Raw genomic sequence first — 14,660 nt, 5'->3', positions numbered from 1 at the left:
CGAACATTCTTTGGGAAATGCTCGAAGCTCTAGGAAAATGGTAAAGGAATGAAACTAAAAAGACAACCTCAAGAATCCATATCAATACGAAGCGAATTGACTTGATAAATTTTAACCATAATTACTCCGCAATAAAAAGAAATGTTGAACCAAATACCAGTGGGATTATTTTTTCCAGACGTTTCCCAATCGTGAAATATTCTAGCAGTGTTTTAAAATAATAAGAGCAAGAAAAAGAGCCAAAACTGCTAAAAGAAGAAAGAAATTAAAAACTGCCATATAAACGAATATAAACAAAAGAAAACTGTCACGTAAACAAAAGGATCGACGGCACTGAAGTTGATGTTGACCCAAACATTTTTCCAATAATTTCTATCCGCGTGATATATCACAGAGTTCGCCTATAACTCATCCGTCAATTCAACATTTCTCAAAGAACTGAGAGCAGAACCAAATACTAGTTCCCCAAAACTAATAGCAAATAATATATTTCATAAAAAAAAACCTCCGAAGTAATGCTTCCGCTTCTACCTCAACCGATATTACGTTTGAACGGTCACGCACTGAAATAGAATATTCTTGATAAAGCCCGCTGTAACCTTTTTCTATAGCAAAGGGAGAGCTCAAAAACCGTGTTTGTCTTTAAGACGATGAAATAATTGCGAAAATCCGTACTTTTGGCAGAGAAGGGTGAAATAACTCAAATTCCAAAGAACAATCGGGTTTAGAATCCACACCGCTTTATTGATAATAAATGCAAAACACTCGTACATTCTGATCGTATTTGTCAGAGACTTGTTTATTTTACGAGATAAAACAATTGTGTCACCAAGTTATACTACTACGCTTTACTCGCTGTTCAAGATTTCAGTCTCCGAAGACCTCATCTCTCCCGGGGGGGAACTTTCGTAAATGTGGGGTTGATGTGTGCTACAAAGGTTCAAAACCGTGACCCTGAAAACCATACCTGCGGCACATAACCTAATATATAGATTTAGGCAAGCCTAAAAGCGGAGCTCCCAGTTATTTCCCCTTAATAATTTTTTAGACTGTTTTTTATTCATGTTATTTTCTTTATATACGATACGTATCCCTTTTCACTATGAACAACAGCACCAAATAGGAGACTGGGTCGAGGCATGCGGAGGCTGTAGACGTGTTTCAAACTGCTCCGCGTAACTTCGTCAATTAATGATGTTTTTAGGCCTTAAACTTTTATGAATCCTAAGCGAACTAGAGAAAGCAGTAATTCGAGCGCGTCTGGTGCATCGCCCGTGGAAAAACGAGCAAGAGAGTTTAACTCGGGTACCTCGCCCGAGCGATCTACTGAGGTCTTCGAAATGTCGGCGGACGCCTTGGAGACGAAATTAGATCTTATCTTAAAAAGATTAGAGATCATGGACAATAAACTTGAGGAGATAAACACTAAGGTGTCCAACCTGGAGACCAAATTCAACTCATTAGAAGGCAGAGTGGAAAAATTAGAAGATGCTCATTCGACCACGAGGACGGCCGTACAAGAGTTACAAGATGGCCTCCAGGAATTCAATACGCAAGTCAACGAAGCGACAGCGGCCCGAGAAAAGGCGAGCGAGTTCTGTGAGAACAGGTACAAAGAATTGGAAAACAAACTGTTGTATGCTGAAGTGTATCAAAGGCGAGAAAATTTGCGTTTCTACGGCATTAGCGAGGAAGAAGAAGGCGGAGACTGTCGCATGGTGCTTAATTCTTTCCTGGAACAGCAATGTGGTGTCCAAACAATGGGTATCGAATTTCAAAGGGTCCACAGGATCGGAAAGCCTCATGATGATGGAAGCCCTAGAGCAATAATCGCTCGGTTTCTTAGATATAGCGACAGAGAAGCAGTTTTCTCAAAAGGAAAGTCGTTGAAAGATTCCGGGTATAGGATCGCTGCAGACCTGCCAAAAGAAATAGTTGACCGAAGGAAGCTCCAGTCGAAGAAGCTGGTCGATGCAAGAAAAGCGGGTAAGATCGCGTATTTCAGCCGCGCTGAACCTGATAAATTGTATATCGATGGACACTTAAACCCACTTTAATTATTGACGTTTACTTTTTTGTTTGGATTGTTTGATGCCTATATTTAGGCACAGCTTGAACTTATATTGAACGCGAATTTGTAACTAGATAAGCTTGCCTCAGTCGTAAATGGCCTTGCTTTCTCCTTATTATGATTTAATAGACGAAGTTATGGGGAACAAATAACCGTTGTAATCATCATTTCCCCTCTCCGCTTAGTTTTCGTATTTAGTTTGTGTTTATTTTTATGTTGTTTTTTGTCTCAATCAATTTCCTCGAGTCGTTCTACGGTGGCACAACAGTGTTTCTGGTCACCTTTTATGTTCTGTCGTTTTCGTTATTCGTTAGTGTCTTGTAGGGTGTTAATTGCAAATGCAATAAGGGAGAGTGTTAATTTTTTTTTCCGCAAACAAACGCCTGCTTTACGCAATATTTTTCTTCACAACTTTTGTATGGAAATGAATTCAGGTAACGCTTTTTGTTATTCCATTGACAGCTGCATTGGTGGCCTTTTACAAATTCTAAAAGTTGTGGTAAAATCATGATAGCAAGCAACTTTGCATTTAAACTATTATCCTTAAATGCTCGTGGGATTCGTTCTTTTGAAAAACGGAAAGCAGTATTTGGATGGGTAATGAGACAACAAGTCGACATTTGCTTTATTCAGGAAACCTATAGTACTAAGGAAGTTGAAAATGTTTGGAAAAAGCAGTGGAAGGGTGAGATGTATTTCTCGCATGGTTCTGTACATAGCAGAGGCGTGCTTGTTTTAATTAAAAATAATTTGGAATTCCAAATCAAGTCCATGCGGCAGGACAAAGAGGGTCGTTTTATTTTTCTCGAGGCGCTGGTGCAAGATCAAAAGTTTTTATTAGTAAACATCTATGCTCCAAACAAAACGAGTGAGCAAACTCACTTTTTCGACAAAATCAAGGAGGAATTGGATAACATTGATATAGATGACGACTGTAGAATAATCATTGGGGGAGATTTTAATGTTATTTTAGACCCCGACCTTGATGGTTGTGGGGGCAAACCAAAATTAAAGGAATCAGCTAAGCAGATTGAGAATATTTGCTTACTGTACGATCTAGTAGACATTTGGCGACTTAGGAACCCAGGAATAAGACGTTTTACTTGGACACAGAAAACTCCTGTGATCCAAAGGAGGCTTGATTTTTGGTTAACCGATAATGCCTTGCAGGAGGAGATCGATCAGGTGAGCATTATTCCTTCCATAAAGTCTGATCACTCAGCCATTCTGTTGTCAGTTAATGGAATAGAAGAAAAATCACACGGTCCTTCCTTCTGGAAGTTCAATGCAAGTTTATTAGATGACAATGACTATGTAGCTCTAATAAACGATAGATACCAGGTTTGGGTTGACGAATTTAGGGATATACAAGATCCCAGATTGCTTTGGGATCTCATTAAATTCAAAATTAGACAGGAGACAATTTCATACAGTAAACGCAAAGCGAGGGAAAGGAAGGCGAAATTGACATCTCTAGAGGAAAAATTGACAATCCTTCAAGAGCTTTGTGACCAGGATCCATCTACGGATAATCTGAATAGGCTAGAGATTTTGAAAACCGAGTATGACCTTCAATATGAATACATTGCACAAGGCGCTATAATCCGTTCAAGGGCAAGATGGTACGAGCAAGGAGAGAAAAGCAACAAGTATTTTTTGAACTTGGAGAGCTCTAGGGGTAAAAAGAGCACAATCCGAAAGATTCTTAAGGAGGATCAATCTCTGACAACGAATCCCAAAGAAATAATGGCCGAACTTAGAAGTTTCTACTCAAATCTTTACCAAGTGAACTCTACTGGAGAAAGTGAAGCCTCATTAGACGCATTTCTTAACAGCGTATCCTTACCCACACTGTCTGAAATACAGAAAGAGAAGTGTGAGGTAGAATTGACTATCGGTGAATGTTTCAACATCTTGAATGGTTTTCAAAAGAACAAAACACCTGGTAACGACGGCCTTACAACGGAATTTTACTTAGCCTTTTGGCCTATTCTTGGAAAACATTTGGTAGCTTGTCTCAATTATGCACATAATCACGGAGAGTTATCTAACTCTCAGAAACAAGCGGTGATCACTTTATTAGAAAAGAAAGGAAAAGATAAAAGGCTGATCAAAAATTGGAGACCGATTTCCTTAATTAATGTGGACACCAAAATAGCCTCCAAAGCGCTAGCTAAACGATTAGAGAATATACTTCCTGACTTGATTCATTACAACCAAAACGCTTATGTGAAAGGAAGATCAATATTTGACGCCGTCAGGACCATTGATGATGTATTAGAATATACAAAATGTAGTGATCAGTCGGGTATCCTTGTAACAATTGATTTTGAGAAAGCGTTCGATTCTTTGGACCATAGATTCTTATTGAAGGTCCTTCGCACATTCAACTTCGGACCATCTTTTATTCAGTGGATTCGCACCTTTTACTCAAACGTGTCTAGTTGCGTAATAAATAATGGATTTGCGACAAGTTACTTTAATGTTGACCGTGGTGTGAGACAAGGGGATCCGTTATCCCCTCTCTTGTTCATTCTTAGTTTAGAAGTTCTAGCTTGCAGTATTCGACAAAATGACAAGATTCAAGGGATCAAAATTGAGGATGAAGTTGTGAAAATCTCTCTTTTCGCGGATGACATGACATGTTTTTTGAGGAATAAGTCTTCGTATGAGAACCTGATTGTTAATTTAGATCTGTTTTCGAGATTCTCAGGTTTAAAATTAAATGAGGAAAAAACAGAATTTTTTTGCTTAGGGGTCCAAAATTTGTCTAAATCACCTTCCTATGAATTTAAACGCTCAATTAAGATTTTAGGCGTACACTTTGATTATGATCAACTTTCTAGGAAAAAGGATAATTTCGAGGCAATTATAAAGTCTATTAAAAAAACATTAGGCATGTGGAAATGGAGGGGACTCACACTTATAGGAAAGATACAAATCGTTAAATCTTTTGCTATTCCGAAATTTATGTCGAAAGCGTCGCTTATTCATGTGTCTAAAGATCTCATACAGGCAGTCAATAAAGAACTTTACAGCTTTATTTGGAAAGGAAAGGATAAGGTTAAACGGTTAGCTTTGATTAATTGCATTGAAAATGGAGGGCTTAAGATGCTGGATATAGAATCTATGGTTCTAGCGCAAAGAATAATGTGCGTGAAGAAGTATATTGAGGACTATGTTAGTCCCTGGAAGATCTTCTTAAACCACTATTTGAAAAAACTAGGCGGAAAGTTCATTTTGCAGTGTCATTTTGATTGCCCAAAATTGCCCATATTTTTACCCGAGTTTTACAAAGATTGTCTTGCTGCGTGGTCAACTCTTTCAAGTAAAGAAGTGGTTTCGTACGGGGATGTTATGAACCAATACTTGTGGAATAATAAAAACATTCTATGTGAAGGTAAATCTTTATATCATGCCTTTTTCCGCATAAACTGTGGGATAAGCAAAATCGGAGATTTAGTCTCTAAAGACAATACGTTTCTGGAAAGTGATAAAGTTCTCAGGTCAAAACTATCACCTAGTCAATTTTTCCTTTTAATGGGAGTAGTCAGTGCCATTCCAAAGGAATGGCGCTCCATTATCAAGGGTGAGAGTATATACCGTGAACCATACTCCTGCCCTGCAAATTCTTTTGAAGTGCCAATAAAGGGGGAAATGGTGGATATTTCTAACATTCCCTCCAAAATAGTTTATGAAGAGTTTCTTTCTCGTAAAGTAATTCCTCCTACTGCCCAAAAGAAATTTAAAAATGACTATCCAAATCTCTCCGTCGATTGGAAGAAAATCTATTCTCTAGCGTTTAGTGTTACTTTGGATACAAAGTTAAGAGCTTTTCAGTACAAATTACTAAACCATATTGTGTATACAAATGACAGACTTTATAAATTTAAGATTGTAGACTCGCCATTATGTGCTTTCTGTTACTCTGAAGATGAATCCCTCGAGCATTTATTGTTTCTTTGTAAAGCAAGCGAGGTATTCTGGAAAGAGGTATTGTCGTGGTTGGCCATCCATAAGAATGAAGTTTTAAATTTTTCTCTCACCGATGTTTTGTTTGGTAAGTTTGATATCGATACAGACTCTATGGTAGTTAACCATATTCTTCTTCTTGGAAAATATTTTATTTATAGGTGTAAGCTTGATAAGATTAAACCCTCTTTACCAGTTTTTAAGGCTAAATTAAGAGCTACTCTTAAATTAGAATTTTACATCGCCAGGAAAAAAGGTACACTTGCTCAACATTACAGAAAATGGAATATCTTTATTCCTGTATTAAGTTAGACTATTTCCTTTTTCCACTCTACCTTTTAAAAAACTCAACCGAAAATATTTTGGGTCACTCTATTTTTTCGAAACCTGCTTTTTGACCTTTTGTTTAGAAAGCTGGTGTTTGCTTTGCATGTCTCTTTTTTCTTCTGCTCTCCATAGCATAATATACCTTGTTTATTTTTTAACGTGCGCTTGTTTGTAGTAAGTAATGTTAAGCTTGTAATAATTTATTGTTGTAGTGTAAGTAAGTATTGTATTAGTGTAAGTAAGTAGCGTTAGGACTGTAAGTAAGGTTTAAATTGTAAGTAGTGTTTCTTTTTTTCTTTGTAATTTTGTACTGTATGTTTGTATGGCAAGAAATTAAAAATATTAAAAAAAAAAAAAAAAAAAAAAAAAAAAAAAAAAACAGCACCAAATAAGAGTTAAAAAATCGATCAATCAAAAATATCATTAGTAGTCTATGCATAACCTTGGTTCTAAAGATACACTCGCAACTCTCAAAGTTAAACAAGAACAAAGAAAGGGTTGCTCTAGAACATATCCACACCCCCATCATAACTGGTATGTTACAGCTGTACATAACACAACTGGAACGTTTTGCATGTAGCTTCCCCCCTCCCCCAAATGGGGGCCCTATACGATGGAATGGTGACAATGACAGTCTTATTATTGCCTAAGGGACCGGTCATTATTTATGTAGAGGGGGAGAGGGGGAGGGAAAAAATATGTTGGAAAGATCAAAATTTCGGTAAGGCCCCCCCCCCCTCCAGGCCATGTAAGTAGCAAGTGACCCCTGCTTCTTTATTATATTTACGTGATGACCCCCCCCCCCCCCCCCCCCCCCACCTTCACCTCATATCTCCCTTTATATGCCTTAAGTAATTATTAAATGCATGTTACATACAATCTTAATTGCACACTTGTTCTGGATACTCTTTCAGCAATAGGGCAAATTTTGAATGAGGTATGTGTATAGCAAAAACACCTCAATTATTAACTCCTTAACTTTGGAAGTGATAGTTTTTACAAATTATGCTCTCATGGTGAACACAAATGTAATACCGGTAACCATGCAAAATATAATTCTTTTCCAATGATTTTCCTTAAGTGTAAAAGAACTACTTTCTTGTTGTTATATCATGTGTTATTACTTCTTGGGCTATTGCAGTGATAATCATTTTGTAAAAAGAAATAATTGCAGTCAAACCAGATATTAAAGCAGATAGGTCTGGATTCTTTATTTAACTAAAACTTGAGATAACAATGGAGTTTAGAGTGCAAACAGTATTTCTGTAAAATACAAATCGCTAAAGTTGTACATAATAGTGGAGTTTAAACAAAAGAAAACAATAGAAATTATAGCATAAAATTGTACAATTTAGCGTCACTGTTTCACTTATAGTGTTTGCACTCTTCTATTTAACTGTTTTACCCAACTCAAACTGCTGATCCCCCTAAATCTTTATAAAATATTTTAGCCCCCCCCCCTCTTGCCACTCTGAAATAGCCTTGACCCCCCCCCCCCCCTCTACATAAATAATGACTGGTCCCTAACACCAAAAATAACAGCTTCCTGCTAGCAAACTCAGTAAAAGGTAGTGGCAAGCAAAATATTGACATTCCAGATGTCATTCTGCCAAATAGGGTCCCCAAAACGATAACACCTTTTTCCTTTACGAGTCCCTTTGCCCTTAGCTTTATTACATGTAAACTTAGCAAAAATTCTGGAGAGGCATAAATACTGTTTGTTACATGTAGTTCTAAACTCAGGTATAGATTGCTTGGCAAAAATTTTACCATGCCATTTTACCATTTTACCAGGCATTAAGAGATTGATGAAATGTGTATCTCATTATCATAATTATTGTTCTTTGTAGTGTGGGCACTGGGAATTAAATGTTTAGGTAGCATGATGATTTTTTTATGTACATGATTGTACCTTATCTGGCTTTATTTCATCAACTTTAAAATTACACCTGTCCTTATAAATAAATTGTATTCTACAGACAGTACATTTGTACATGCAATGAAGAATAAAATATAATAATCTGATTGTTCATTTATCTCTTTCTGTGTCTGCAACTCTGTGGAAATTCTGCTACCCGTGTTAACCCTGAAAAAGGCAAAAAAGACATAAGATTTGTTGATGATCATTGGCATGAAATGAATGTTTATAATTTTAAATTAGCTTAAATTGTTCAGAACACTCTGCAGATGCATAAAAAAGAGATATATTTTTCCAATTTTTGCCTGGGCCAGGGGCTGTGTTGGGGGATATGTTCAGAAACAAAAAAATCCTTTGACCTACTGAAGGCATAAATAGTGCTATCAAAAAGACCTGGCATATAACTAAGCTTTGGTGGGTGTTTATTTATTGTTTATTTATTCTTTATTCGCCTAGTACCACAACAAGACAATTTATGTTAGGTTAGGGCTTAAGCTTACATGTAGATATTAAGATTAGCTGTTAACAAGCGGAATTTGAACAGGTCAATTTGCACTTCTCCCACAAAATAATTACAAGTATTTCAGTAATTTGTCGGGTCAGGTAGCAGATCTTGTTGGGTTTTTTGCCCTCCTACCCCTCCCCCCATCCCCTCTTTTCTTGAACAATGAAAACATTACATTTTGTATGTATATATTTGCATGTGCGGTTACATGTAAATTGTGTATATTAAATTCCACAATGGGAACCATGATTTTAAGGAAACATAAACTTACCAAGCAGTTAAAACACTTATCATTTTTCAAACCCCAAAATTTTACACTTAAAAAACAAGTTTCATGCTCTAATGTAGATTCACATAAACTAAACTCTGTCATAGAACATTTAGAGAAACAAAGGTATAAACTGACACTAATGTAATGCTTACCTTCATCATCACAGACATTAACTGCACCCCTTGAATTCCTGTTTTCCCTCACTAAAAACAAAATGTACACAATATCAAAAACCCATAAAAGGTATGGAAATCCTAATATAGCAAGTTTTAGAAATGAAACAGATTTGCTTATATGAAATTAATGATAAACTCAAACTGCCTCTTACAACCTCCATAAATACCGGTCACTCAATTAACCTCGCAAACCTTGATGTACATTTGAATGTAAATGTATTTTAAATTTGCTTTAAATGATATTTTCCTCATTGCAGACAGGCACATTTTAAACTTTTTTTTTATTTCAGGATCGAAAACTAACCTGCTACTCTTGTAGAAAAAATAATTCAGGCAAAAATATCTGATTAGTCACTGCTTTAGGCTGGAAAACTTTGAAAGGGTTAAAAAAATTGTACCAGTCACAACCATCAAGATAGCAATGCTAATAGCCACAATTCCCCTCTGGTTGTCCGGGGCAAGTAGATTTTCCTGTCAAGCAATTAATTTTTCATGCCTGCTTGCATAATGGGTAAAGGCCCAGGCATATCATGATCATCTGACTACAAGTTAATTATACAGTCACAAGTTTGCTAATACATAGTGTCACTTGCACTGTCCTAGGCCAACAAAATTTGAGAGCTGCTTGTTGACCACAGGGCAAACTCGAATTTTTTTCCAAGTCCTTATCCTATATTATAACTGATCAATTTGGTTGTTATAACATAAAAAAGTTCATGATCTTAAACATAACATATTAGTGCTTTTTTCTCTATTGTAATTTACAAGAATCCAGGCGTAGTCAATCAATAGAAATTGATATCTCAAATCTGTCGATACCATCGATATCTATTGATATGAATCACAAATTGATAATCGGTAATCGATAACAATAGAACTCACAGAAAAAAATATTATCGATTGTTATTGATTGAGAAAATCGATGAAAATCGATACTACCGAAACAGGTAGAGCGCAAATTCAAAAACATGCGTAACGGTTGTTTTCGGCGACAAACGGCAACGATCTGCGTCACGTGGCTTTGCTTGTCAAATGAAAAAGGTAAACGCACATGGTTACATTCCTTTGCGTTCTGACTTCGTTGTTTGTGCCAAAAACAACCATTACGAATGTTTTGGAATTTGCGCTATACCTGTTTCGGTAGTATGTGGTCCTCGGGCCGCCATCAGCAATAATCATGTCGATTATACTGCCTCTTAGGCTGTCATCGATTGGTTTTCCTGATATAAATGTCCTGCCTTTGCTGTTTACAGAGAACACCATCATCGAAAGCTTCATTAAATGTTGAATGAAACGTTCAGGAATGTGACTGTGTATGTTGTGGTTTAATTTTGTTTTTGGTTTAAAATTTTTCAAACCAGTTTGGTTTTTATTTTTCATTGTCTCCTATTCATTATCATAATCTGAAACAAAGGGAAATAAAAATCAAACTGGTTTGAAAAATTTTAAACCAAAGATAAAATTAAACCACAACATGTACGTTCACCTTTTTTCATTTGACAAGCACAGCCATGTGACACAGATCGTTGCCGTTTGGCGCCAAAAACAACCGTTACGAATGTTTTTGAATTCGCGTTCTACCTGTTTTGGTAGTAGCAATCGACAGTAATCAATAACAATCACTTATACCAAGGAGCCCCTGGAGTTGTAAATGTATATTCATTTTAAGGTGATTCCCTAGTATTACATTGCGCATCCTTGCTTACTGCGCAGAATTTTACGCGTAATAAGCACGCGCAGATAAACAAAATGGTGGCTTTTTTCTATGCGGCTTGGCTCGCGCGAGAGAGAAATCATCATTTTCTCGTAAACGAGTTCGGTGACCTAGATCATTTTTTCTGTTAGTTCGAAAGTAGCGATCAAATTCTTTCTATAAAAAAAAAAAAACAGATCAATTTCTATGGCAGAATAATACATTATCACCGAAAAGATGCACTTTCAGCAGTATTCGCAAAAAAAATATAAAGGAAATATAAGGAATTATATGGTAAATACAAGGTCTTCCTGCTCCTAAACGAATACGGTGACCCCCCTTTTTTAATTCAAAATTTAACTTCCCTTAAGGTAAACAAACAACTGGCAAAGTTTAGTTGGAAATCTATGAGCAGTTCTATTTCTAGGGAATTACCTTAAAGATATTAGATGGCGTTAGTATTAAGTAAAACAATACAAAGATTGATATTGATTGCTATGGATTGTTATCGATTATTGGTTTATCGATTGTCTATGCCTGGAAAAATATGAATAAAATTATCAATTTATTCCCAGAACGGCTGTTATCAGATTACATGTATAAATACAAAACTTTCACAAAACATTTTCACTCACTAAAATAAGGAAAACTAAGCAAAGTTCTGAGTAAAAAATAGTATAGGTCATTGAGAAAACTATATTTCGCTAAGGCTAAGCAATGTCCCCTATTGTGTCTGACTCGAACACATCTTACAAATTTGCAAATACACTTGTAAATTTTGATCTTGTAGCCGTAACCGGAAATTTGCTGCGTGCTGTCTTCCTCCTACTTCGGTGATTCAATTACAGGATAAACAAATTTATCGCAGTAGAAGCTGTCTGCTTTGAATACAACTCGTGTTTAAGACAAAACGAATTTCAATAAGGTTGTATGCCCTTGTTCTGACATACAGGTTACACGAACGAGTGCTATTAGCCCCCCCATGGAAACCTTGTTATCTAAATAACAAAAACTTTTCTAATCTGTTAAAAAAGGAACATCAATAATAAGCTTAGCTTACCTTGTTTTCGTAACGGGATTTTGTCTTTGATCGTCCTTGCTTTAAACTCAACAAGTAGCTTGGAAGATTTACGTCCATTTCGATCGCTCACAATCTGTTTTCTTTGGCTGCTATCCCGGGATAAACGAGGAATACATCCAGAAATAATTTATCGGTAATAAACTGTCGTGTGCTTTATAATCGCGGATCCCTCTCGGTGAACTCATTCGTACGCTTGGTAAATCGGCATGTTGTGAGTTTGTTTCCTGACTTTTAACTCTGAACCATATTCAAAATTCTGCTGTTATTAAACCTTGCCGTTTCACGAAAGTTTAGGTAGAAACCAGAATGGCCATAAGTTCAAATGATAGTTCAAACAAGCAGCTATTTCAAAAAGAAATAGTGTTTCGTTTCCAGATTGCGGAAGGGTGAGAATAGTGTAACACTTAAGAAGAGATGGGTTTGTGGTTTACTTTAATTTGGAGAAGGTCCTAGTGTATGTTGCATTTGCTGAATTTATGCACGAGTGAAGAATGAAAAAAAGAACTTCATATTCAGTAGTAACTTAAATTCCCATTTAACACCTACTGTCCATTTTATGTAAAGGAGACATAAACTACGTCCTGCTGCAGTTTGGCTTTCAAGAGTTCAAGTAACACATAAATATCTCTCTTTATAGAAATAGCATGTGTTTTTCTCTCCAAATTAACTTAAGTGAAGGGAGCTTGCCTTTATCGTTTTTACTCATCCAGTGAAAATTGAAATGATTTTTTATTTCTGCAGAACACTTTTTTGCTTAAAAATGGCACCTGATAGCATAACTTTGAATGTTACATGAATGGAAAAATAACTTACAGGAAATATTTAAATATATTCCTATCAATGAGGGGAAACATCAAACCACAAGAGTAAAATGCAAGATCAGAGTAATGCAATTAATTTAAATGGTTTATTTTTTGAAACAAACAATCCTAAAATAAATCAGTGCCATAAGTATTGTAAAGTGTTTTGTGACTACTGATTTCTGATAAAATGCAAAACAACACTTTAATCGTAGATGAAATTATTACCTTTTGACAAAAAGCTTGAGGTATATACTTCTCTGAGTTGATCACATGCTCAAATCAAATAAATGCCAAATTCAAGACAAACCAAAACCCTTGTAGACAAGAACAGAGATAAGCACACTGTTTCGAAGCCATTTCTTCGAAATCAAATGCCTGTTGTCACTTTACAAAGACACGTAAACAACCAGGGCAAATTAATGTAAAAAGCTACCATACACAGATTTTTAACCGGGATTTTTAATTAAGCAAAATTCAAGTTTAAAGAGAGTTTTATGTTATATGTTATACACGTATATACAGTAGTCATACCAGGATTGTATTTTGCTCGATCCGAGCTGCACGCTCTCCCGGCAAAAATAAAATTATCTCCCGACAGAATAAGACACAGCCAAGTTGCTTCTGTTGTCAGTGTAACAGCCTTGCATTGGTAACACCGTACTGATAAAAACGATTTGCATTTGGAGTTTCGATCAGACCGCGATGGCTTTGAATAATCCAAATAATGTTTATATCATTAATTTAATCTCAGAAATCTGCTCCAGCAGTTGCAACGGATGTTAATGTTGGATCAACTAAGGAGACGAATTTAGTTCGACACGGCAGTTGCACCTTGCTATACCACACCTTGCTATACCATACTGTCGATACAAAATTTAAAATTTGAACAGAACTTGACTGTCTTCTTTTTCGTTCTCAACTTTCCGTGCAGACTCGAATGTTTTTTGCAGTGTTTTTGCGACGCACGTGACACTGATCACGCAATTCCGGGTAACATCCACGCGAGAACCCACGCAATTTTGCGTGTATTCGCGCTGTTTGTAACACTACGAGAGCTCTAGTTTTCTTACAATACATCGCTTTAATCAAACTTAAAACCATTGCAGTCCTTAGATATTTCTGTTTGCAACGAATCTCAATATTTTTGGTCATGCTGAGGAATATATTTCCGATATTTGAAGAACATGTTTTTACGTTTTACTTATTTACTTTGTGGTTACGACCGTTCTTGTGATTGGATAGCAGTCCCCCGTGCGAGCAAACACGACAAGTCATCCCGTTTTTGTTTGCGCTTGCAAACACTGATTGGTGGAAATTTACTTCCGTTTCAGAAAATCGCTAGAATGTTTACTTAACAATTAAACGCTACGAGAGCTTTCTCTAGTTTTCTTACAATACATCGCTTTAATCAAACTTAAAACCATTGCAGTTGTCAGATATTTCTGTTTGCAACGAATCTCAATATTTTTTGATCATGCTGAGGAACATCTTTCCGATATGTGAAGAACATGTTTTTACGAAATTAATTGCCTTCGGTCAAACGTATTTACTTTGTGGTTACGACCGTTCTTCTGATTGGATAGTAGCCCCCACTGTGTAAATAGTTCACATCGAAGCCAAAATAATACCGTATCGTTTCTGAGGAAACGAAACAATAAGCGTATCATGAAATTTTATTTAGCCGTGCGAACAGCAACCAGCGGACCTCCCCAATTTCACTTCCCGCTTCATGTAATTCCACACAGAAAAGTATTTGTGCCCGCGATTCAATGGTAAAATGTCACTTAATCAGCGGTCAACTTTAAAAAAACATTCAACCTCGATGTGTTCTACATCTGAGCCC

The 14,660-nt window shown here is 36.3% G+C and overlaps 1 protein-coding gene and 2 long non-coding RNA genes across 3 annotated transcripts in view; 1 reads left to right on the top strand and 2 right to left on the bottom strand.

Annotated features, from left to right (window-relative positions):
- Positions 1-14,660, top strand: part of LOC144656658 (uncharacterized) — a 523,850-nt gene that overhangs the window by 119,089 nt on the left and 390,101 nt on the right. The window lies entirely within an intron of this gene.
- The window catches only part of LOC144656631 (uncharacterized), a 144,400-nt gene that overhangs the window by 36,748 nt on the left and 92,992 nt on the right, over positions 1-14,660 (bottom strand). The window lies entirely within an intron of this gene.
- On the bottom strand, positions 7,835-12,343 carry LOC144657288 (uncharacterized). The gene is made up of 3 exons (XR_013571496.1): positions 11,994-12,343; positions 9,217-9,267; positions 7,835-8,456 (listed from the first exon to the last, which is right to left on the bottom strand). It is a non-coding gene; the product is annotated as an uncharacterized LOC144657288 (long non-coding RNA).

Source organism: Oculina patagonica, chromosome 6 (assembly GCF_052425735.1).
Source record: "Oculina patagonica isolate OP01 chromosome 6, crgOcupat, whole genome shotgun sequence".
In the NCBI taxonomy this organism is placed as follows: Eukaryota; Metazoa; Cnidaria; class Anthozoa; order Scleractinia; family Oculinidae; genus Oculina; species Oculina patagonica.
This window is presented reverse-complemented; position numbering and strand designations above follow the sequence as displayed.